Source organism: Mustelus asterias, chromosome 2, assembly GCF_964213995.1.
Source record: "Mustelus asterias chromosome 2, sMusAst1.hap1.1, whole genome shotgun sequence".
NCBI lineage: Eukaryota > Metazoa > Chordata > Chondrichthyes > Carcharhiniformes > Triakidae > Mustelus > Mustelus asterias.
In genome coordinates, this window is record NC_135802.1 from 65,013,329 (window position 1) to 65,039,934 (window position 26,606).

At 41.5% G+C, this 26,606-nt stretch overlaps 1 protein-coding gene and 1 non-coding gene across 2 annotated transcripts in view; one reads left to right on the top strand and one right to left on the bottom strand.

The window, feature by feature from the left end:
• The window catches only part of LOC144508500 (contactin-associated protein-like 2), a 1,535,312-nt gene that overhangs the window by 1,098,512 nt on the left and 410,194 nt on the right, over nucleotides 1–26,606 (top strand). The window lies entirely within an intron of this gene.
• LOC144481980 (U5 spliceosomal RNA) lies at nucleotides 15,426–15,535 on the bottom strand. The gene has a single exon (XR_013495822.1). It is a non-coding gene; the product is annotated as a U5 spliceosomal RNA (small nuclear RNA).

Below are 26,606 nucleotides of genomic sequence, written 5' to 3' on the forward strand. Positions count from 1 at the left end.
GGAAGGTGGTTTGAAGTGTGTATACTTCAACGCCAGGAGCATCCGGAATAAGGTGGGTGAACTTGCAGCATGGGTTGGTACCTGGGACTTCGATGTTGTGGCCATCTCGGAGACATGGATAGAGCAGGGACAGGAATGGTTGTTGCAGGTTCCGGGGATTAGATGTTTCAGTAAGAGCAGGGAAGGTGGTAAAAGAGGGGGAGGTGTGGCATTGTTGGTCAATGACAGTATTACGGTGGCAGAAAGAACGTTTGATGAGGACTCGTCTACTGAGGTAGTATGGGCTGAAGTTAGAAACAGGAAAGGAGTGGTCACCCTGTTGGGAGTTTTCTATAGGCCTCCGGAAAGTTCCAGAGATGTAGAGGAAAGGATTGCAAAGATGATTCTGGATAGGAGCGAAAGTAACAGGGTAGTTGTTATGGGGGACTTTAACTTTGCAAATATTGACTGGAAAAGCTATAGTTCGAGTACTTTAGATGGGTCAGTTTTTGTCCAATGTGTGCAGGAGGGTTTCCTGACACAGTATGTAGATAGGCCAACAAGAGGCGAGGCCACATTGGATTTGGTACTGGGTAATGAACCAGACCAGGTGTTAGATTTGGAGATAGGTGAGCACTTTGGTGATAGTGACCACAATTCGGTTACGTTTACTTTAGTGATGGAAAGGGATAGGTATATACTGAAGGGCAAGAGTTATAGCTGGGAAAAAGGAAATTATGATGCGATTAGGCGAGATTTAGGATGCATAGATTGGGGAAGGAAACTGCAGGGGATGGGCACAATTGAAATGTGGAGCTTGTTCAAGGAACAGCGACTGCGTGTCCTTGATAAGTATGTACCTGTCAGGCAGGGAGGAAGTGGTCAAGTGAGGGAACCGTGGTTTACTAAAGACACTGAATCTCTTGTGAAGAGGAAGAAGGAGACTTGAAGGCTCAGTTAGGGCACTTGAGAGTTACAAGTTAGCCAGGAAGGACCTAAAGAGAGAGTTAAGAAGATCCAGGAAGGGACATGAGAAGTCTTTGGCAGGTAGGATCAAGGAAAACCCTAAAACTTTCTATAGGTATGTCAGGAATAAAAGAATGACAAGGGTAAGATTAGGGCCAGTCAAGGACAGTAGTGGCAAATTGTGTGTGGAGCCTGAAGAGATAGGAGAGACGTTAAATGAATATTTTTCGTCAGTATTCACGCAGGAAAAAGACAATGTTGTCGAGGAGAATATTGAGATACAGGCTATTGGACTAGACGGGATTGAGGTTAATAAGGAGGAGGTGTTAGCAATTCTGGAAAGTGTGAAAATAGATAAGTCCCCTGGGCCGGATGGGATTTATCCCAGGATTCTCTGGGAGGCTAGAGAGGAGATTGCAGAGCCTTTGACTTTGATCTTTATGTCGTCATTGTCTATAGGAATAGTGCCAGAAGTCTGGAGGATAGCAAATGTTTTCCCCTTGTTCAAGAAGGGGAGTAGAAACAAACTTGGCAATTATAGACCAGTGAGCCTTACTTCTGTTGTGGGCAAAGTTTTGGAAAGGATTATAAGGGATAGGATTTATAATCACCTAGAAAGGAATAATTTGATTAGGGATAGTCAACACGGTTTTGTGAAGGGTAGGTCGTGCCTCACAAACCTTATTGAGTTCTTTGAGAAGGTGACCAAAGAGGTGGATGAGGGTAAAGCAGTTGATGTGGTGTATATGGATTTCATTAAAGCGTTTGATAAGGTTCCCCACGGTAAACTATTGCAGAAGATACGGAGGCATGGGATTGAGGGTCTTTTAGCGGTTTGGATCAGGAATTGGCTAGCTGTAAGAAGACAGAGGGTGGTGGTTGATGGGAAATATTCATCCTGGAGTTCAGTTACTAGTGGTGTACCGCAAGGATCTGTTTTGGGGCCACTGCTGTTTGTCATTTTTATTAATGACCTGGATGAGGGCGTAGAAGCATGGGTTAGTAAATTTGCGGATGACACTAAAGTCGGTGGAGTTGTGGACAGTGCGGAAGGTTGTTGCAGGTTACAGAGGGACATAGACAAGCTGCAGAGCTGGGCTGAGAGGTGGCAAATGGAGTTCAATGCAGAAAAGTGTGAGGTGATTCACTTTGGAAGGAGTAACAGGATTAGAGTCCTGGGCTAATGGTAAGATACTTGGTAGTGTGGATGAACAGAGAGATCTCGGTGTCCATGTGCATAGATCCCTGAAAGTTAGCACCCAGGTTGATAGGGTTGTGAAGACATACTGAGTGTTAGCTTTTATTGGTAGAGGGATTGAGTTTCAGAGCCAGGAGGTCATGTTGCAGCTGTACAAAACTCTGGTGCGGCCGCACTTCGAGTATTGCATACAGTTCTGGTCGCTACATTATAGGAAGGATGTGGAAGCATTGGAAAGGGTGCAGAGGAGATTTACCAGGATGTTGCCTGGTATGGTGGGAAGGTCTTATGAGGAAAGGCTGAGGGACTTGAGGTTGTTTTCGTTAGAGAGAAGAAGGTTAAGAGGTGACTTAATAGAGGCATACAAGATGATCAGAGGATGAGATAGGGTGGATAGTGAGAGCCTTTTTCCTCGGATGGTGATAGCTAGCAGGAGGGGACATAGCTTTAAATTGAGGGGTGATAGATATGGGACAGATGTCAGAGGTAGGTTCTTCACTCAGAGAGTAGTAAGGGCGTGGAATGCCCTGCCTGCAGCAGTAGTAGACTCGCCAACATTAAGGGCATTTAAATGGTCATTGGATAAACATATGGATGATATTGGAATCGTGTAGGTTAGGTGGGCTTTAGATTGGTTTCACTGGTCGGTGCAACATCGAGGGCCGAAGGGCCTGTACTGCGCTGTAATGTTCTATGTTCTATGATCCCTTATCCCCTTCACCGTCAGGTCAGACAGCCTGAAGGAACTGGGGATATGGTTCAGAAATACCAGAGCATGCGTTAGAATCTGGAAGAAGCAAGTCGGTATAATGAACCAAAAACTGGATATGTGGAAGCAATGCTCCCTCTCCATTTCGGGTAAGAACCAGAGTGTGAGGCACTCTGTGTTGCTGAACGTGGTGCACATCTGGCCCTTTCCTCACTCCTGCACAATGGTAATCACTCGAGCCATTTTCCGCTTCATTTGGGGATTGAAAATTGACCAGCTTCAAAGGGACGTAATGTACAAATATCGAGACAAAGGGGGAATAAAATGCCCAACATCTCCCTAATCCTGAGGGCCACCTTTGTGTGTGGCTGTGTCAAGCTGTCCATAGATCCTCGTATGCAAACACCAAGTGTCACTATGTGCTGAGGTATATCAATCAGAAGCGATTTAAATCACCAACTTTGGATGGTGCCAGTTTTGTCCTGATAGTTACTCTGGAAGGAAAAAAATCATTTCCATCAACTATTTAAACACCCAAACCCAGCCTCTCACAGGACACTCCACACACACAACCCTCCCTTCCCCACCCCATCCCCGCCTCCCCCAGCAAGGGCACCCAGCACACCACACCTAACCCCACACCCCCTCGGTCCGACCTGACACCTTGTCCCAGTCCATCCGCCACTCTGGCCCATCTGCCCTCCTGGCCCGCTCCAATCCCTGACTCCCGGCCTGACTTGACCCCCCACTCCTGGCCCGACCCAACCCCCTCTGGTTTGACCCGCTCTTCTGATCCAACCCCATCAGTCCGATCCAATCCCATCAGTCCGATCCCCCCACCCCTCCACACCTTCTGGTCTCCAAGCCCCTTCTGATCCGATCCTCCCCCACTGTTGTCTGATTCACCCATCCCACATCTTCGATCTGATTCCTCCCTCTCCCACCCCCGGTCAGTGGAACATTTCAAGATTTTGCTCGTGGATAAAGCCAATTTTGTAGTTAAGTTTTTCTAAGGCAAGAGTGGAGAGCTTTATTCCTGTTTACATTGATTTCAGTTTCGTTAAGGCTCTTTGATGCCAATCTCAGTCAAAATCTGTCAATCCTAGCTGACATTCATGTTTGAACTAAGGCTGTAATGAGGTCTGGAACCCAGTGATCCTGGCAGCACCCAAACTGAACATCAATGAGGAGGTTATTGGTGAATAAGTACCGCTGGATCGCACTGTCAATGACACCTACCATCATTTTGATGAGGATCGAATGTAAATTGATTGGGCAGAAATTGACTGAATCAGATTTATCCTGCTTTTTTGTGGACGGGACATACGTGGACAATTTTCTACATTGTTGGGTAGATCCAATGGTATAACTGTACTGGAACAGCTTGGCTAGGGATGTGGGTAATTCTGGAGCAAAACTTATTTGAGTCAATTAAATAAATTATATGGCTACAAGCGTAAGTAACAGGCTGGGAACTCTGCAGTGAATAAGTCCTTTCCTGAATTCCCAAAAGCCTGACCACCATCTCCAAGGCACGCATCAGGAGTCTGATGGAATACTCCCCACTTGCTTGGATGAGTGCAACTTCAACAAATGTTCAAGAATATCAACACCATCAAGGGCAAAGCAACCCACTTGATTGGCACTCCATCCACCACTTTTAACATTCATTCCCTCCACCATCAACACACAGTGACTGCAGTGTGTACCACTATAGCAACTTGTCAAGGCTCTTTTAACACCATCTTACAACCACTCAACCTCTGCCACCTAAAAGGGCAACGCCAGCAGATGAATAGGAATTTAGCCACCTGCAACTTCCCCGCCAAGCCATATACTATCTGGACTTAGAAATATATTGCTGGTCCTTCATTGGGTCAAGTACCTGAACCCCCTCGCTAACAATGCTGCGGGTGTACCTACAACAGATAGACTGCGCCAGTTCAAGAAGGAGGGTCACATTATCAAGGGCACTAAGAGAAGGGCCAACAATGGCAGCCTTTCCAGCAAAGATTACATTCCACACATGCAGAAAGAAAAAGTGACTTCAGCTGAGCAGCAGTCAAGATTTTGGTCTCCTTGGCGAGGAAGAGGATTCCTGATTGTGTTCCAGCAACTAGGATAGCACTGCCTGTGTGTGTACATTAGATTCAGCTGTTATAGCTCCCCAACCATCTGCAATTAAATGACATAACGACATGCATTTTCAAGGCTTACAGTTGAAGAGTGACAATGTGATGTGGGAAAGTTACTGGAGAGTACAGTGCGTGAAACTGTCACCTATCAAGAAATTGACACCTTCAGGTTCCAGTTTCAGTAAATGTGTCCCAGAAAGTTACTGGTCTACTTTAAAGGTCTTGTTCAAACCTCCAACTCTTTTAAGTTAAACAATTAAACAAAGTTAAACAAACTGAAGGGCAAAATAAAAAGGGCAGCCCCTTAAGGTGATACTGCCCTAAACAAAAACAAATCAGAAATGAAACTTAAAACATCAAACCAAAATATGGTTAAAGGAGTCAATGAGGCACCCCAGTCCCTGCAGTGCCCAACAGGCACAGAATGTCCCAATGGTGCCCACAGTCACTGCATGCTCCCTCTCCAGGGAAAATGTGAATGGATAAAGGTAAAATATTTTTAATTTGCATTCAAAATCCTCCACCAATTTCAGTTTTAACACCAATTCGCTAGTTGGTGTCAGGAGAAAAATTAGTGCTACACCTCAAAACACCGATTTGATGAGCACCATCAAATAATTTAAGTGAAAATTAGCTGCTTAATGATTCTCTGGGCAGTCATTCCTAATGCAAGCTTCAACTCCTCAAGGTGGCATCTAGTACTAACCGGTGCTTCAGTTTAAGACCTCATCTTGATGAGTTTGAAGGCTGTTCCACATCCAAAGTATTTAGGCAAAATCACCCTTTGTTTGTCAGAGTATAGCCAATTCCCCCAGCACATGCATACCTGCTTCCACCAGAACTCTAACACCAAGGCAAAGTTCCACATCATCCGCAAACGTACAAACCTTTTCCCCAATACCTATATGTAAGTAACCTATGGATATGCAATGACCCTAACATCATTCCCTGTGGGAGATCTATAGTAACTGGCCTCCAAGTGGATCTTTAGCCATTAATTAATTTTCTGTCTACAGGAATGTAGCAAATTCTTAATTCATGGTTGCAACGTTCCATTGATACCATAAGATTTGAACCACGGTGTAATCTATTGTGAGGTTTTTTTTTAAATCAAAGCTTTCTGAAAAGCATTGTATAAAATATCTCCTGGGATATCCTCATCCATTAACCTAGTACGTTCTTCAAAAAATGTTATCAAATTAGCAGGACGTGACTTTCTTTTTCTGAAGCCATAATGAGTATCACTACTGCTTGTTTTTCGATAATGAAGAGTATCTCTTTTCTCTTCAGGCATTTTACCTGTAACTGATATTAGACTAATGGGTTTGTAATTACCTGAATCTGACTTGTCATCTTTTTTGAAAAGATGAACTACATGACATCACCTTTCCAATGCAAGGAAACAATCCTAAACTCTAATGAGCTGTTAAAGGTCTGGACAAGGGATTTGCAAAGCACATGTCTCACCTCTTTAATCATCCTCAGTACTCCTGGATGTGCTACCCAATCTACTTTCAGGTTCCTTTTTCTAACTAAAATTATATCCTCAGCACCCAGAAGAAACCCACAGAGACAGTCACCCAAGCCCACTTGAAATCAGGAGACAACATTAACTTGTCAGGAGCCTATACATGTGCTTGAAAAAGAAAATACTTAAAGATATATGCTGAGGCAGGAGGGGTGTCTTTTCATATATTGTCATTATATAAATGGACACCACGAGCTTGAAAGAAGACAGAAATCTTTCGTATTTGTCACAAGGCCCATCAGGCCTCATCAACTGTCTCAACTTCATATATTTCATTGGCAAACAGTACCAGCTCTACTCATACCCGATATGCCAAGCTCCAATTCACTTGTGATGTGAGCCTCAGTATTTGAAATAGGGTGGAGGTTGAGTAGTGGGGAAACACAGACATCTCAGTGACACAGAGGTCCTACTGTTAGGGATGTTCTCAGGGAGAATGGGGTGACATTGACCAATTGCAAAGTAGAAGGCTTGGGATCATAGGTCAGAGTGGCAAATGGCAGCAATGAGGAGAGGCTGCAATCAATTCGCTTACGTGGCTGGGTGAGCACTCCTACTCCTCCTGACCCACAAGCAGTGCTTTAAGAGACACTCAGTGTCTGCACCCTGCCATTCCCGTCACCATTTAGCTGCTGGGTTTCCTGAGCCCTGAGAAAACTGGCTGGCAATTTTTAAATTTGCATTCAGTTCCCTACTGCACTATGGGAGCCTGATTTAAATATTTATAAAGAAGTGTGCCACCTCTCTGAGCAAAGACACGGGTAAACCATATGACCTACTGCCGTAGTAACCATGGTTGCAGGTATGTACGCAGTGATTGGGGTCATATTTTTAATGACCTGTCAACATGAAATGCAGTAGGCCAACATAGAAGCTGATGAGGTGCAACTTATTTTAGTGTTAGTACAGTGATGATTTCATACCTCAGAGTCCGGCACTCCCTTCAAGAGCAAGGAGCCAAACTGAAACTGTTTGAATCATAGAATAGAATCACTGCAGTGCAGAAGGAGGCCATTTGGCCCATCGAGTCTGCACCGACAACAATCCCACCCAGGCCCTATCCCCGTAATCCCATATATTTACCCCGCTAACCTACGCATCCCAGGACACAATGGGGCAATTTAGCATGGCCAATCAACCCAACCCACACATGTTTGGTAGTATTTGAACTGAAGAGGGAGATTAAAAAGAATGGCAGCAGATCATAGAATCCTAAAAGTGCAGAAGGAGGCCATTCGGCCCACCAAGCCTGGACCAACACCATCCCACCCAACCCCTATCCCCGTGACCTCACGTATTTACCCAGCTAATCCCCCTGACACTAAGGGGGAATTTAGCATGGCTTTTTATTGCTAGGCCAAGTGATAGGGGTAGCAATTCAAAATCATGTTTGCATTTTTCCTAAATTAATTGCTGAGAAATTCTCACAGATGGAAATTCTGTTTGTCTAAAATTCCATATGGCTACATTTGGAAAGCGTAGTTGCTAAAGCACAGCAACTCCCAACACTCAGAGGTTCAACCAGATAAAACTGTGCAGCTCATCAGCATAGAGAACGATAAATTCCCTGTTACCTGTCCAGCAAGAACTTCCAGTCCTGGTGGTATCTTACAGAATATTTCACATTGAGCAAGGAGAATTGCAGTCCTCAATTACTGGTTCACCCCTCTAGATTTCCCACAAAATAAAAGGTAAGCAAATTTGGATAGAAAAACTTTAAAGCAGAGTGAAAGATTTGATTAATTCCCCTTCTATCCTCCATACACACCCTTACCTCTTTGTCTCCCCACACACCCTCACCCTCCCTTACCCCTTCATCTCCCATTTACACCCCCGCCCTCCCTTACCCCTTCACCCCCCACTCACCCTCTCTTACCCCTTTATCCTCCCCACAGATCCTCACCCTCCCTGACCCCTTCGCCCCACCACAAACCCTCACCCTCCCTGACCCCTTCACCCCCCATACACCTTCACCCCCCCCCCACACACCCTCACCCTCCCTTACCCCTTCATCCTGATACACACCTTCACCCTTCCTTACGCCTTCATTCCCATACACACCCTCACCACCACACGCACCCCCACCCCTCCGCCACACCAATCTAAGTGTTCACTTTGTGTCCTCTAATAATATTTTGCAATTCCTTGAAATGCCCATTGAACCTTAAAAATAAACAGGACATTAGCAGAATAAGCCATTGGAAAAATTCAAAGTCCCAACGCTGACTCGGGTGCACTTTAGATTGCATATTCTCCTGATGAATTGAAAAACCGGAAACACTCTTCCTGCCTCCAGATTATAGTTCCTGACCTCAGTCATCAGGTGGAAATCAGGATTGCCAACCGTGGTCACCTTCATGAAAATTATGGGGGTCTGAATTGGTCATTTTTAAAATGGTGCTGGCAACTTTAAACAACAGACAGCTGGGCTCACAACTTTTCCCATGCCAATGAAAACAGCCTGCACCTGGAATGGTGGCAGAACTCCCGGATCTAGGACACGGCGCAGGCTTGGTGGACCAAATGACCTGTTCCTGTACTGTTTTGTTCTTTGATTTAGAGATGGTCAACAAGAGAAGGTATGTGAAACCTGTACAGTAAAAGGGACAGGTAGAAAGACTGTTTGAAAGAGGGAGCGAGTGAGAAATGAAGAAAGGGAGATGAATTAGTGTCAGTTACAAAAGGGAAGACACATGGAAATTGATACTGTTTATAACATAGCTACTAATAACTAAAGAAATGCTGCATATTTCTGAAAACATTACCCAGTTTAAATCACAATCTAATTGTAAGAAAGTTATAGTTACATTCTGTTATTATTGATGACCAAATTATACTGGAGTTTAAATCGCTAAAAGCATAATCAGAGGCAGTTAGTTTTTAATTTTACTCCATAGCATCTAAAACAATATGTTAATTGTAATTGTATTATATAAACATTCATTTTGAGGTTCAATTAATCTTGCAGACAATTGAAAGGCTTTCATTTATACTTACTGTAGCACAAGGCAGAGCTAACAATTGACTGTTGGAGAAGGAAATTTGAATTCAGACAAGGGAATACATTTCAGAATAAATGCATTTGGATACAAGTTAATAATATTTAGTAAGATAGTTGTTGGATATGTAATTATTTGAAAAAGATTCCAAATTGAATTTACAACATGTTTAGTGAATTAAAAAGGGTGACAGAGCTGTGAATGTAGAAATGATCTTGAATCCTATTTTGATTTCAATGGAAAGGAAATTTGATCTGGGTATATAGAAAACAGCATTTCTGATACCATCCGTTTTTTTTCCCCTGCCAAAGTTGTAAGTTCCTGATAAAATGCTTTTGGCATTTCATTATGGCTTTAGTAACCTGCACACATACCCTCAAGCATTTATGTATTTGCTTATCACAGTCACTCCATTCCTTCCCACTCTCCATTATCCTCTGGGTTTGTGCTACTGTAATGTCTTAACTATGTTCGGGGTTGCGGGTTTTAAACAAAAAGACACAGTTTGCACGTGTAGAATCGAAATAAAAACAACATAGTTTACTGAGGAGCTGTTGCCTATACAAAATAGAAAATGAAACTAAATAGGAGCCAGTGAAACACCCCTACAGTACCTCCATCAAATTATGTGAATCTTAAAGCAATCATACAAGCACTTAAATATGTAACAGCTATCTTGCCTTGTTTTTCTACAAAAATGCATCATCGCAAATTTCACCATATGAACATATACCTGCCACCTGTGAGTCCATTTAGAACATATAAAATAACAGCAAGAGTAGTACAAGCAGGGGAAGTGGATATACATCGGCATGTTGTTAGCCACACTTCCTTTGAAGAAAGTTGATGAGGCTGGTACAGAATGTGGAATCTCTCAGGTTCAATGAAAAGCAACAGCACAACATGCTCTGGAAGTTATCAACCCAGCAGAGACATTGAATCTGATAGACATGCGTCTTTCTCAGATCCAGCAAACTCCACAACTCTCTTTGTAGTGCCAAGAGTAGTAAGTAGGGACTTTGGTCATAAAGTCAGTATGTCCAGGATTATAACACAGAGAGGTGCTATTTTGCCACAATGCCTGTGTTAGCTGAACAGTGACCCAACCTCATCACATTTTCCATTTCTTGGTCCTTAGCCCTGTAGATAACAATACTTCAAGTATCTACTCAAATATTCTTTTTAAATGCGATGATAATTTCTGCTTCTACCACTCTTTCAGGCAGTGAATTCCAAGTAATCGTTCTGGTGAAATAAATTCTCAACTTTCTGTTTATCCTTCCTTTTAATCTATTCCCCCAGGTTATTGACACCTCCGCTATTTTTCTTCCTGTTGTTATAAACAAGATGAAGAGTCATCCTGACTCGAAACGGTAGCTCCACTCTCTCTCCACAGGTGCTGTCAGACCCGTTGAGATTTTGCAGCATTTTCTGCTTTTGTTCCTTTCTATGTTGCTAGATTTCCTCTTGTATGACTAAACTCCAATAATTAATTAACTAATTGAATATCTAAATACACTGAAGGCACGTTACTCTGCAATCTTTAGTGGCCAAAAGATGGATTTCTTGCAGGGCAGGATGAGGGTCAGATACACCAGAATTCTGACAACTTTACAAATGCACCGTAAATTCCAGCAGATAGACGAGGCAAATCTGAAACTAAAGTTACACATTTTATTCACTCCCTTCTTGAATAGAGGTGTTAGACTTGGCTACTATCCAGTAAAGTGCTGATAAAATGAGGTCCATAAAATTATCAGATCATTATTTTCATGGGTTCCTGGCACTGCAAAAGTACACGTAGGATGCGATTGCTTACCATTTGTACCTGAGCTTTCAATGATTGGCCAAGTGCCTGAGTTGTTAACTAAACAAAGCCTACTATACTAAAGCACAATGTTATAGATCCAGAACACAATGAGAAATAATATCACCAGAAGATTCTTCACTGCCTTCTGACCTGAAGATCTGGGCCATTGTGCTATTTCAATTACCTAATGCTATTTCAGCTACTTAGTTTTGTTTGAGCTACTCACTTCTGAGGATTTGTCAGTGCTATCAGCTGTTCCACTGTGCAGAATGGGATTCCCACAATTTTGCAATATTGTGGGTAAACCAACAGAAACATTTAATAATTCAATATGTCACATGGGCTGTATTTTACAGTGGGGAGAACTGCTCAAGGTCCAAAAGGAGAGTTAGCTGGAAGTCTACATGACCATAACAAGCTCGTCCTGCGCCGATAACATGCTGGGCGTGGACTAAAGTTTTTTGATTTGATTTATTATTGTTGTATATATTGATACAGTGAAAAGTATTATTTCTTGAGCGCTATACAGACAAAGCATTCCGTACTTATAGGAGGAAAGGAGAGATTCAGAATGTAGTGTTACAGTCATAGCTAGGGTGTAGAGAAAGATCAACTTAATATGAGGTAGGTCCATTCAAAAGTCTGATGGCAGCAGGGAAGAAGTTGTTTTTGAGTCGGTTGGTACGTATCCTCAGACTTTTGTATGTTTTTCCAGATGGAACGAGATGGAAGAAAGTATGTTTGGAGTGTGTTGGGTCCTTAATTTTGCTGGTTGCTTTTCCGAGGCAGCAGGAAGTGTAGGCAGAGTCAATGGATGGGAGGCTGGTTTGCATGATGGACTGAGCTTCATTCACGATCCTTTGTAGTTTCTTGCGACCTTGGACAGAGCAGGAGACATACTAAGCTGTGGTACAACCAGAAAGAATGCTTTCTATGGTGCATCTGTAAAAGTTGGTGAGAGTCGAAATCGATATGCCAAATTTCTTTTGCCTCCTGAGGAAGTAGAGGCGTTGGTGGGCTTTCTTAACTATAACATCAGCATGGAGGGACCAGGACAGGTTGTTGGTGATCTGGACACCTAGAAAACTGAAGCTCTCGACCATTTCCACTTCATCCCCATTAATGTAGACAGGGGCATGTCCTCCACTACACTTCCTGAAATTGATGGCTATTTTCTTCATTTTGTTGACATTGAGGGAAAGATCATTGTCGTCACACCAGCTCACCAGATTCTCCTATCTCTTTCCTGTACTACGCCTCGTCATTGTTTGAGATGTGACCCACTACGGTGGTGTCATCAGCAAAATTGAAAATCGACTTAGAGGGGAATTAGGCCACACAGTCATAGGTGTATAAGCAGCATAGTAAGGGGCTGAGGTCACAGTCTTGTGGGGCACTGGTGTTGAAGGTGATCATGGAGGAGGTGATGTTGCCTATCCTTACTGATTGTGGTCTGCGGGTTAGGAAGTCTATGATCCAGTTGCAGAGGGACTAGCCGAACCCCAGGTCATGGAGTTTGGAAATGAGCTTTGTAGGAGTAATGGTGTTGAAGGCTGAGCTGTAGTCAATAAATAGGATTCTAACATAGTTGTCTTTGTTATCTAGGTGTTTCAGGGTTGATTGTAGGGCCAGGGAGGTGGCATTAGCTGTGGACCTGGTTGACAGTGAGACTTCTGCTCCTCAGTGGGAGAAAGTCCCACCCTCAGAATCTGCCAGCCAATCCGCCAGCTCCAGCAGTTCTGACAACATCAGAGCTCATTGGTGGCTACTGTTGGGACTGCAAGGAGGAGGACAAAGAAACTCATGGCTGCTCCAGAAGGGTAAGTCCTGAAGAGAGGGGAGAATGAAGGTGCTTGGTTTTGGAGGGCAGATGGCATGGAAGGAAGGGAATGTGACATCTTAGTCAGATGCCCTCAATGTACACCAGAAACCCCCAAAATGAGATGCCCCCTTCTGTCTTTTCTCAGGTAGGCCATAAAAAATGGCCTGCCTATTTCTGTCCACCCACAGTAGCTGCATTATGGCCTGGGCAACATCAGTGGACTTGATAACAGGTGTAATTCTGTCAGTTCAGCGGTGGGCAGGAAGGTGGTGGCCTAGCCACCCAAACTATTTTACGTGTCCACCCACCCCCACCAAAAACACACCTGGTGAGTGTACGTAAAATCCAGCCTGATGTGCCTGTGATTAGGCAATGAATAACAACTTGTAGATTGATGTCCCATATCCACTTTACATTGTATCATAGAATTGTGGCAAACACCGTGCAGGACAAATCTGTGCTGTGCCCACGAAACACAAAGAGCTCTATATGTGTATGCTAGTGGATAAAAGGCAGAAATAAAACAAACAATTTTTAACTGTAGAGGAAACATAATTCTGCAGTTGACTTGTGGCATGCAAAAAGTGCCTGTCATTGCTGCCAAAAAGGGCATATAATAATTCTCACCCCCATTAGTGCTGTGCCCTTAGAGGCTCTTTACGTGATTTCATCATTTACATTGCAGCACTGTCATCAAAGTTGGACTGTAATTGACAACAATACTTGTGTAAATTTAACTACAGACAATGCTATGTGGTTATTGTGACCAGCTGAATTTTATATTCAAAGTGTAGGGCAAATGGTTCAATTTTCTCCATTGAATTTATATGTAAATGACATCCAGTTGGGTGAAAGGAGTTCTTTCTCGGGCTCCTTTTTTACGTAAAGTTGTTGCTTGTAAATTGTGACGTTGCCTGTTTAATAAATGAGATACTATGAGAAATAAATCAATATTTCATCTCTGTTATATAAGCCTCCAGTCAAAAGTAAACCTCAAGCAGAAATTCAAGTTAAGTTTTAGCTGTGTTTACAGCACTTTGTAATTCATTCAGGGGTGGCAAGGTGGCACAGTGGTTAGCGCTGCTGCTTCAGCGCCAGGAACGTGGGTTCGATTCCTGGCTTGGGTCACTATCTGTGTGGAGTTTGCACATTCTCCCTGTGGGTTTCCTCCAGGCGCTCCAGTTTCCTTCCACATTCTGAAAGACGTGCTGGTTAGGTGCATTGACCTGAACAGGCGCCGGAGTGTGGTGACTAGGGGAATTTCACAATAACTTCATTGCAGTGTTAATATAAGCCTTACTTATGACTAATAAATAAACTTTAAACTTCATTGCATTCTGCAACCTAATAACAATTTGATTTCACCAGTAAAGAACCAGGTGAAAACAGTCACTAGACAAGCAAAATCATTTATATGTACATACATCTGAGTTCAGTACTGAATATTACAATTATTTTTCAATATCTTTTTAGAATGCTTAAGCATGCGTAAATTTAAAACATACTTTTTTGGGAGTCGAGGTGGAAATTTATACTTGTTAAGGTTAAGAATATGAGTTCTGGGATGTTAAATATTTTCTCAGGTCTTTTATTAGTGCCAGTATTGAGCACTCCAGGATTAGGTGACTATTGACAACATTGTGTCAGCCAGTGACTTGTAGGTTGGGTAGGATTTGTGATTTTAGTTTACATAGTCACGGAAATCATGACTGAAATTATAGCAAACAGAGTCTCCTGAGTATAGCAAGATTTTTTTTTCAGCATATTGAATTGCAGGTAGTAATATAATACAAATTGATGATTTCTCCAGGAAAATGCAAGGAGTGAATGATAGATACAAAATATAAATTGATTATTTTGTCAAAAAAAATCTGTGGAGGATAGTTACATACAAATTAGATGCATAAAATCAATCCTAGTTATGGGTAGCTGTACAGTCTTTAAGCATAGTTTTAAGGGTAAATATCCAATCATCTCCATTCTGGTCAGGACATACAATATGATCAAATGCAGCCACAATATTAATAAATAAATCTGTAATAAAAAGCTAGTATCAGTAATAGTGGCTATGTCATGTTGTGGAGGTGGTGGTGTAGTGTCACTGAATTTGTAATCCAGAGACCTATGCTCTGGGGTTTGAATCCCACCACAGCAGATTGTGCAATTTGAATTCAATAAAATAGCTCGAATTAAAAGTCTAATGATGACTATGACACCATTGTTGTTAAAACCCATCTGGTTCACTAATACCCTTTAGGGAAGGAAATCTGCCATCCACATTGTTTTATTAACAAAAAGGAAAAAAAATTGAAACTCTGAATGCTTCTCTCCACAGAAATCTTTCGTAAAAGGCGAAAGATTTATACGATCTGAAGAGAAACCAGAACATCAGACGGCATGGTGGCACAGTGGTTAGCACTGCTGCCTCACAGCACCAGGGACCTAAGTTCGACTCCTGGCTTGGGTCACTGTCTGTGTGGAGTTTGCATATTCTCCCTATGTCTGCATGGGTTTCCTCCGGGTGCTCCAATTTCCTCCCACAGTCCAAAGACGTGCAGGTTAGATGCATTGGCTGTGCTAAATTCTCCAGCAGTGTACCTGAACAGGCGCCGGAGTGTAGCGACGAGAGGATTTTCACAGTAACTTAATTGCAGTGTGGATGTAAGCCTACTTGTGACTAATAAACAAACTTTTGACTTGATTATTTAAATACTAAGGTTTATCTGATTTAACTAAGATTTATGGGGTTCACTTATTTGCAGTAATACCCCCCTCCCCAATTGTAAATCACCTCAGGTCCTAGTGACTTAAACATATGGCAAGAAAAAGTACTTTTAAAGATTAATTCAGAAAGCTTATTTACGATTAAAAAGTTAGCAAGTCAGAAAGATGAAAAGCAGATTGTCAATTAACAGCAATTAGCAGTAACAACAGTAAGAAATAAACGCTTAACTTAAACAATTAAACACACTCCTCAACACCCTTCTCAAACCAAGTCATGAAGTGACATCGAAAACAGTTCTCAGCAAATCACTCCCTTCCCACTTCTTTTCTTCTCTGCCTCTATCTCTCCTAAGTATCTTTCTCTTCCCTCATTACTTACATCTTTCTCTTTATATATTTCATCACATCCCTCTCTGTCTTTCTCTGTTCCTTTGCCTCTGCCTATCTTTACCCAAAATAGCTTCTAGAAATCCCTTTCTTTTACCTTACAAATTGAAAGCCCACCTTAGCCAATTGTTTGAAAAATGGCCAATTGGTCTATAACTTATCAATAATGAAATAATTAGCCCATTGGGTTTTTAGCTAATTATGCACATTGTCTCAGTTTTAAGATAATGCTTCTTAAACTATACCTTGTATCTTGCGGTAGACTTGAGTGTCAAGCAGTAATTGGTCAACATAGCTGTCTGTCATTTGGAGTTGAGGTCCCTTAAACAAGGACCTATTCAGTTCTCTTAGTCAAGGTTCAGATTCATGTTATCTCTTTCTACTGTGGCCTAAGAAGCACACAATAATCTTATTCTCACAGCACTTTCAAAGTCTATATTAATAAACGAGTATTAAAAATGTCATAGAATAGGATCATGGAATCCCTATAGTACAGACAAAGGTCATTCAGCCCATTGACTCTGCACTGACTCTCCGACAGAGCATCCTACCCAGGCCCGATCCCTGTAACCCTGCATCTTTACCCCACTAATCCCACTAACCTACACATCTTGGGACACTAAAGGACAGTTTAGCATGGCCAATCCACCTAACCTGCACATCTTTGGACTGTGGGTGAAAACCGGAGCACCCAGGCGAAACCCACGCAGACATGGGGAGAACGTACAAACTCCAGGCAGACACTCGCCCAAAGTCCATCTTCTTTTTCTTCATTTGATTGGGACTGCTTGTAGTCTCAGGAGTGGCTGGTTCTCTCTTCTGGTGCTGTTGGGACTACAGATTTTCTAGCCAATCAGATTAGCAGAAACACTCTCGAATGGTACTTGCTCCCTGTTGGTGCCGAATTCCCACAATTAAAGCAGCCCCACTATTATGTTGCTGCAGGACAGCAAGGTGGAGGCTGACCTTTAGTTTGGGGACAGTAATCTGTCCTCTGTAAAATTCTGAGGGGACTTGACAGTGTATATGCTGAGATGGTGTTTCCCCTTGTGGGTAAAGTTAGAAATACAGGGAATAGTTTCAGAATAAGCGTTCACCTATTTAAGAGGAAATAACAAGGAATTTCTTCGCTCAAAGAGTCTTGACCTTTGGTATTCTCTACTTCAGGGGGCAGTAGAGGCTGGAACATTGAATATATTTCATGTTGAGGGTGACAGATTATTGAACAGCAGGAGAATCAAAAATGATGGGGAACAAGCAAGTACATGGAGTTGAGGCCAAGAACACAGTCATGATGGACTGAATGGACTCTGTCATTACCTTTCCTGTGATTTCTATGATCAGGTCAGGCATGATTACGTTGAATAAAGGAGCAGGCTCCAAGGGCCTTAGGCCTATTCCTGTTCTAATTTTTTATATTCTTATGTTATAACATACTTAATATCAGTGCATCATAATAGCAATGTGCAGCTGCCTCCTTATGTATCTCGTACAGTGAAATAGGACAGTGAATCCAAGCTTTAACCTATGGAATTTAATAATTCTTTGACGTTGGCCAACAGTTGCCCTTATGAAGAGGCCAGTTTCTATTTTATAAAAATATTTAGCAGATATCAAGTCGATTCAGAAGCAGCAAGCATCCCGTCATTTTTATTTAATTAGCACAGCTAATAACTGCGAAAGGAATATGTTACAAGTGAAGCAGTTCATTATAAATGAGCTGGCAAGTTGACTGGAACTGAATTGACAAGACAAATCCATATTCTGCAAGGTGTCATTAAGCAAATTACAGTATAAGTATTGTTTAATAATGCTTTGCTTTAAAATGGATAAACACAGTAAAACCAAAGGCAAGAAGGTGGGAAATGGCTTCCTTCCTTTGAGCAATAAGGCTTTGAATTGTATCAAAATAGGAGGCATCAGGCAGCCATTTTACAAAATTGGATTGCTTAACAAATGAGATATGGGTTTTATGCCTGCACAGTATAATGGGAAGATGAACAATTAATCATATCTCAAGGATATGGAAGTAACTTTATATAAAATCTGAATGCATTATTAATAGAGCAGCTTGGTGTTACTTAATAAACTTAGTGGCAAAGTAATAATATCATTTCTAGTAATCCAGAGGCCTTGGCTAATGTTCCGGGGATATAGTTTCAAATTCCGCCAAAGCAGCTGGTGGAATTTAATTAAAATTCATAAATCTGGACTTGGAAGCTTGTCTTAATAATGGTGCCCATGAAACTACCATTGATTATTGTAAAAACCCATCTAGTTCATTATAAGGAAGGAAATCTACCGTCCTTACCTCTTTTGCCCACATGTAACTCCAGGCCCACACCAATGCAGTTGACTCGTAACTGCTCACTGAAGTAGCTTAGTAAACCACACAGTTCAAGGGCACTTAGTGGTGGGCAACAAATGCAGGCCTTGCCAGTGACATCCACATCCCATGAAAGAGTGAAGAGAAACACAGTTACTTGGAACAGTGTTGTTGATGACACCAAAATTCAGTTGCAAAAGCACGTGAAAGGAATGTTTTAGGGACAAGATAGTCAAACATTGCTGTTTCATGTCATTCGAAAGTGAGGGAATAATTTTATTGCCATCTTTCATCTCTTTGGGATTCACATTTTCTTTTACTGCAAGAAGTTCAAAGATTTGAAGGGAGGCTGATAGATTTTATTATTTAATTCCCATCAGAGACAGCTGTTGAGAGCTGGGGAGCTGGTGACACACATTTTGTGTATACAGCAACAGCTTTAAATCCTGACAAGAAAATGATTGTTCATACAACATTGGCATGTGGTCTTAGGATTGCAGATTGGATCCTTCCAATGGGGAAATGAAGCTGTCATTCACAGGCTAAAATTCAATAAATCAATATTGGTGCATGGTTCCTCGTTATATTTTTCTCACTCCATAGTTGTGTTGAACATCCTTAATACAAGGGCTCATGCAAGACATCCCCGGAACAAAAGACATTTATTGTCGCAAAACAAATTCCAAAATTTGAAGGGACAGTTGCGGCATCTCACAGACTTATGTCAGTGGTCATTTTCATTTTGTGCTCACCATGCCAGCCTTTCTTGCCATTCCCATTTGGTTTACCCAGTCCGCCACTGACGCAAAGCACCAGATGTAATGTTATTATTCTGAGTTGACTGTGCCAAAGATGCACTCACTCATTGGGTGTAAATTTAATTTTAGTCATCTTCCACTTTTTGCTAGATTATAAATCAGCAGCCTTTTTTACACCTGAACAATTTTCCTCTTCAACAGAAGTGTAAAACTGGTTGCCGATTTACTACCACAGGAAAAACTGTTAAAACACAGCCAATTCCCCGCAAGATGAAACATTGATCTGTGACTGTTCACTTGCCCTAACCTTAGCTTATTTATTAGATCCATTGTATTCCATCTATATGGGTGTTGTATCAATGCCGTCAGGCTGAAAAAAGGCTCTGTATTTATTCTATTCACAATGGAGGAGGTTTCTGAGTGCAGGTCTGGTGAGGTAGCAGCAACTGCCCATACACAAGATCGTGGCTCAGAAGGCTTTTCAGACATACTCTTGCCATAATAGGGTTCCACTGAATGTGCAATCAACCATATGCACCATGTCCTAGCTAATCATTGATGTTTGCATCATGGCCTTGTGGGGAAGACCCTCTTTCGACCCGAAACATGGCCCTTGGCAAAGGAGGTAGTAGGCCCAAGGTAAAGATTTTCTACATTGAGACTGCCCACTTTCCAGCCTCTCAGGAGCCTTCTGTAGTCTGTCAGCAGCCCAGGCATGAGGGCCAAACTAAATCACGAGGTGTTAGCTTTACTTGTGAAAGTTTTACCTGTGAAATTTTGATCGCCATCGAAATCTTTTCACAATTTGAATTCAGTGTCTGAACTGCCGGTTGTCCCTTTTTATGAAGCATGTTGAGTGCTTTGCTATGAAAATGTGCTCTATGTCCATAAATTTCAAATTTAAAATGCGTCGGCTTGAACTGTCACCAGCCTTTCAGTAAAATAATGCAAGAAGTGAAGAAATACAAGAATTATTATGTGCCAAAATAAATAAAAAGTAAGTATTGCTGTGGAAGTGTTGCCAAACAGACTTGAAAGGATTATTGAAATGTATTTATAGCGTATTAATGAGGAAAATCGAAGGGAAGTTATTACTAAAAGCTTCATGTGAATTTACCTCGTGAAATGCAGTTCAATGTGAATCACTGAATTGCTTTAAAGTATAGAAACAATGATGGCATCAAATGGATTTTTATTACAATGATGGAGAAATTATGAGGGAATGAAGAAGAACCAATGGGCAACAAATGCAGGCCTTACCAGTGACACCCACATCCCATGAAAGAATGAAGAAAAACTGAGTTACTTGGAACGGTGTTGTTGATGGCACTAAAATCCAGTTACAAAAACACATGAACGGAATGTTTTAGGGACAAGACAGTCAAACACTCCTGTTCCATGTCTTTCGAAAGTGAGAGAAGAATTTTATTGCCGTCTTTCATCACTTTTGGATTCACATTTTCATTTACTACAAGAAGTTCAAAGATTTGAAAGGAGGTTGATAGGAATGAAGAAGAGCCAATTTTCTGTCTTTATAGTTCTATGCTAGGTGGACTGTAATAATTTGCAAGCTTTAAAGGTAAAAAAAGAGATGGCAAGGTGAGCATGTTCAGGGAGAGCATTTCAGGCTGAAGGCTCTGATATAGTTCATGCAGTGGAGAGAGAGATGCACAGGAGGCAAGAGACAGCAAACCAAAGGCAAACAGCTTTGAGTTGGAGGAGGTTGCTGTGGTGAACTGGCAAGCTAGTATGATTGAGTTCAAGTAAGGATTTCAGTGGAAGTGAGCTGAGGAAGAGACAACACCGTGAATTTTGCAAAGGAGAAAATAAGAATACTGGATGGATAGATTGCAGGGTTTGAAGATCAACTCAGCTGCAAAGAGGAAACTTAGCAATTTTATAGCAATTACAATGAAATGTCAACTTTAAAGTTACTGATATTCTCTGTTGGAAAATAAGGGCTTGGTCAGTTTTTGACAACCCCAAAAAAAGATTGAAAGATTAAGGAAATTGCTGAATTTTCTTTCAGCGAGAAATTCAGTTGGCCCAGATCTTCCGATCTCTGCAGAGGTGGGAGATTTGCATGTTTCCGATTCTCTCAGCAGAATAGTTACCCAGGAAAAGTTAACCACTTTTAAACCACTTCTAATTTCTGGGTAACTAGGTTAGTGACTCATCCTGAGCCCCCCCCCCCCCCCCCCCCTCCCCCCACCAACCCGGACCATCCAAACCTTCCTGACAGCCCACCCCTGACTACCTCCCAATCCCCGACTATCCTGCCTCCTATCCAACTACCTCCCCCATCCTCCTGACTACTTCCTATCCCTGCAACTACTACCCCCCTCCCTGACTAGTGAGCTAGCCAGCAGTTATTTTGTCCAGCAGTGCCAATGCCAAGAATCAATTATTTGGGATAGAATTAATAACCAAATGAAAAAATGTGAGTTTATTAGGCAGAGCCAGTGTGGATTTCTTAAGGGAAAATCATGTTTAACTAACTTTCTGGAGTTTTTGGAAAAAGTAACAGAGAGCATTGATGAGAGTAATGCTGCTGATGTGGTGTATATAGACTTCCAAACGGCTTTCGATACTGCTGCAATGCTGCACAACAGACTTGTAAGAAAAGTTGTAACTCATGAAATAAAAGGCACAGTAGGAACGTGAGTACAGAATTGGGCTGAGTAATAATAAACAGCAACTCATGGATTAATGGACGTTTTTTGGGCTGTGGGAAGGTTTATAGTGGTGTTTCCCAGGGTCAGTATTGGCACCCTTGCTTTTCTCGATATATATTTATGATCTAGACCTTGGTGTGCAGAGGACTATTTCAAAGTTTGTGGATGATACAAAACTTGGAGCCACTGTAAACTGTGAGGAGGATAAATATAGAACTTCAATAGGACATAGATAAGTTGGTGGAATGGGCAAATAGGTGGCAGATTAAGTTAAATATGAAGAAGTGCGAGGTGATTCATATTTGAAGGAAGAACATGGATAACCAGTACAAAATAAGGGGTACAGCTCTAAAGTGCGTGCAGGAGCAGAGGGACCTGCATATATGTGTGCATAAGTCATTAAAGGTGGCAGAGCGGGTTGAAGGAGCAGTTAATAAAGCAGACAGTTTCCCATGCTTTATTAATAGTGGCATAGAGTACAAGAACAAGGAGGTTATGCTGAACATATAGAAGACACTAGTTAGACCTCAGCTGGAGTTCTGGATGCCACATTTAAGAAAGGATGTGAATGCATTGGAGAGAGTGCAGTTGAGGTTTACAAGAATGGTTCTAGGGATGCGAAACATCAGTTATGAGGTTAGATTGGAGAGGTTGGGATTCTTCTCCTTGGAGAAGAGAAAACGATGACTATATTTGATAGAGATTTTCAAAATCATGAGCAGTGTGGACAGAATGGCGAGGTCGAAACTATTTCTGCTTGTTAAAGGATCAAGAACAAGGAGGCACTAATTTAAAATGATTTGCCAAAGAAGCAAATGTAATATGAGAAAAAATGTTTTCGCACAGTGCGTGGTTTGCGTCTGGAATGCACTGTCTGAAAGGGGAGGCAGCTTTAATCAATGCATTAGATAATTATTTAGAAACATAGAAAAACATTTGAATAGAATGACTCTCCCGTTTGTCTCAGTTACCATTTGTCAACACAAGACCTAAGGCGTGGTTTGGCCTGAGTCTTGCACAATTTTATTGTGACTTTCTCTGACTTGTATTCTACTATTAGCATTATGTTGTTCAAAGCTTTGTTGTTTTTGTTGAATCCTCTTCTACATTGATTGGGCATTTGAAGCACTGAGGCTTTTTCAACTTCAAAGCTTTTACAATATCTTGGACAGAGTATTTATTTTAATCAATTTTTTCCTGTACATTTGCCATATTACAACAGTGTGTGGAGGAATGAGCTGGCTTCCTTCTTTTTCAACTCCCTGAATTAGTTGCAACAAAAGCTTCTTCAAAATTCTTTCACTGTGGATAATTTTACCAATCCAAATGTATTGACTTTTTAAAGGACTCAATCCAACCAGGTTCTCTTGGGTCAAAGTAAATTTGTTAATTTCTAAAACCTGAGGAAAAATATTAAAAGATGCCACACACAGAAATCAGAAATAAGCACGGTAAGAACCCAAATATGAGTTAAAAATAACATATTGAATCAGTCCTTGGCTTGTCTGTGAGGCATAGATGGTGGTATGTTATGGTTATTATTTCGACAACTTTGGTAGAACTCTGGAGCTGACTTTGACAGTTTTGCAGTCTGCTGGAGACACTTGTTTCCTTGTTCCCAGAGGGAGAGATCACCTACTTGTCTTTGCTGGGGAACTGAAGGGGCTGTCCTGCTTCTTTCTGCTTGCTGCCTGCCTGCTAGACAACTTGCCTTCAGCAAGAGAGAGAGAGAGATCACCTACCACAACGGTGATTGAAGACAGATCTTGCTTCTTGCTTCTGCCACTGCCACGCATTACACTCGTCTTCAACTCGTTTCTCTTTGTATTCACAGAAGGGAATTCAATTGGCACGTTTTGCATCCAAAGTCTATCTTGCTTTTAACTCAGAAATCTTTTGACACAGTCTGAGATCAACAGGAGATGGGTTTTTGTATGTCTGTTGGGATGTAGGAAACAGTCACCATTGTCTTCAGCAGATTAAAGTCCGGCCCTTTGCATTTTCCATAATTTCCTTTCAAATAACTCTGTTTGAGTCTTGACACCTCTTAAAGTGCAAAATTCCATGTTCCTTCAGACAGGAAGCATAAAGCACTTTGGAATTTTGCAGAAAGTGGTCACTTTACAGTTCAGCCATCTTTTGATCAGTGTCTCTACTTGTATTTCTTTAAAAAGCACAGGGCTTCTCTAAAATGTTCAACATCCCTGTAGTTAGTTGGTGAAACTGTTGTCCATTTTCATGACAGTCTTTGTTGATCTTCATCTGACATTGTCCTGCCCATTTGCAGTTTTTGATCATCAAGTAATTTCAGCGCTGCTTCTTCCAGTCACCTGTCTGGTGTACTTTGGTATCATCTGCAAACTTCAAAATTTGATCACTTTATATTGGGTTTTTAAGTCCTTTAGGTCATTTGTGTAAATTAGTGGTGGTGATTCAAGCATCAATCCCACTTAGTTTTTCCCATCCCCTCTTCTATCCCCTCTCCTGTACAATTATCTACTGATTTCTGTTTTTTTCAGCCAATTCTATATCCATACCTAAAATAGACACTGAATCCCCACAAGCTTTAAGATTAACCAGCAGGCTTTTACTGGGCATTACCAGAAGTTTGGGTCACAAAATTCTATTGCTTAGCTGGCTTTTACTGAATATAAGGGATTGCATCATTTGGTGAGGAGGACCTTTATCTTTCATGATGTGGCCCACATGAGTAGTAAGGCATTTCAAATTCTCAAGGTGCTTTGAGATAACCAGTGTAGCATCATGCAATTCAGGCATGAATGCTGCCCTCTCTGGTTGTGGATACAAGCCGCACTACAAGGCATTTCACATTCTCAACGTGCAGCTGCTTTAAGACCAGAAGAAATAGGAGCAGGAATAGGCTGTTCGGTTCCGCAAGCCTGCTCCCACATTCAATAGGATCATGGCTGATCCAACATTCTTCACGTCCACCTTCTTGCCCTTTCCCTGAACCCTTGATTCCCTGAGATAACTAGTGTAGTATCATGCAATTCAGGGATGAATGCCACCCCCTCCATTTGTGGACACAAGTCCCACTCCAGGCTGACATTCCAGTGCAATATGAGGTAGAGCTGCATTGTTGGAGCTATTGCCTTCCAGATGTGTAATTAAGTTGGGGCCACATCTGCTAGCTCAGGTGAATGTAAAAGAGCTCATAGTCACAGATCTTTGTTTTTAAAGTTTATTTATTAGTGTCACAAGTAGGCTTACATTCACACTGCAATGAAGTTACTGTGAAAATCCCCTAGTCACCACATTCTGGCACCTACACTAAGGGAGAATTTAGCATGGCCAATGCCTCAAACCAGCACATCTTTCGGAGGAAACTGGAGTGCTCAGAAAAAACCCACACATACACAGGGAGAAGGTACAGAATCCCCACAGACAGTGACCCAAGCCAGGCATCGAACCCGGGTCAGTGGCGCAATGAGGCAGCAGTGCTAACCTCGGTACCACCCTGCCACCCTGTTTTGAAATGTGCAAGTTCTTCTCATGTTCTTTTACCATCATCCTTCCTTAAGCTAATCACAGAAAATAACAGCTGATGTGGCTATTCATTCATTTTCTGTTGATGGAATCTTGCAGTATACAAATGAATTTCAGGTTTAAACATATATGATATTGACTGTACATCAAATAAAATAATCTGTTAGTGCTTTGGCTTAGCTCACAGATGAAATACGTTTGGAGATGTAAATTTTTTCTTTATAGAGTTTTGAACCATGCATTTTAAGTTCTTCACATATATTTAGCCACATTATCACGACGGAGTTCTCAATTTGTAGCACTATGAAATAATGCTGGGATGTTTTTATCATTTTTCAGTTGCAGACGTTAAAATATCCTTGTGTCATCTGTTTTTAAATACACAACCATTTTTATCATCTGTGTAATGCCCTCTCTTCCTTACACATGAAGGAATCCGTTTTCCAATTACTTACAAAACTTCCGAATCTGCATAGAGGGTGGGGACAAGTTTCTTTTTTTAAATGAACAAATATCAACTCAAAAATGACTTTGAACAATGCATTGAGAAAAGCTTGTTTTAATTGTGTACTCCTTAGCCTATGAACTCATTTTTCTATCGTAACATGAAATTTTTATCTCGCAAACTAATCTCTGAATAATGGTACGTTTCAGCTGCAAATCAACTTCTGAATTGTTACAGCTCCTAAAAGGAGTTAAAACTTCATTCCTGTGAATTTGTGAAAGCATTGGAACAGGAGAAGGTCATTCAGCCTCATGTTCCATTATTCAGTTAGATCTGTATCTTAACTTCTTTCTTCTGCAACCCTTGACACCGCTGCCTGTCAAAAATCTAGCAGTCTCCATTTAAAAATTTTCAATAGATCTAGTCTGATCAGCTTTTTGGGCGAGAGATTTCCAAAGCATCCTGACTTCTCAATATTACAGTGCAAACCTCCAACCAAATATTTGTCACTGTATCTCTTAAAAATAAATAATGTTGACAGTCAGCCTTGTAATGCCCTGCGTTACAGGACATGTAGGGCCCGATTTTACCATTGCGTTGCGCTCGAGCGTCCGTGCAGATGCCCACTTTACCAAGGC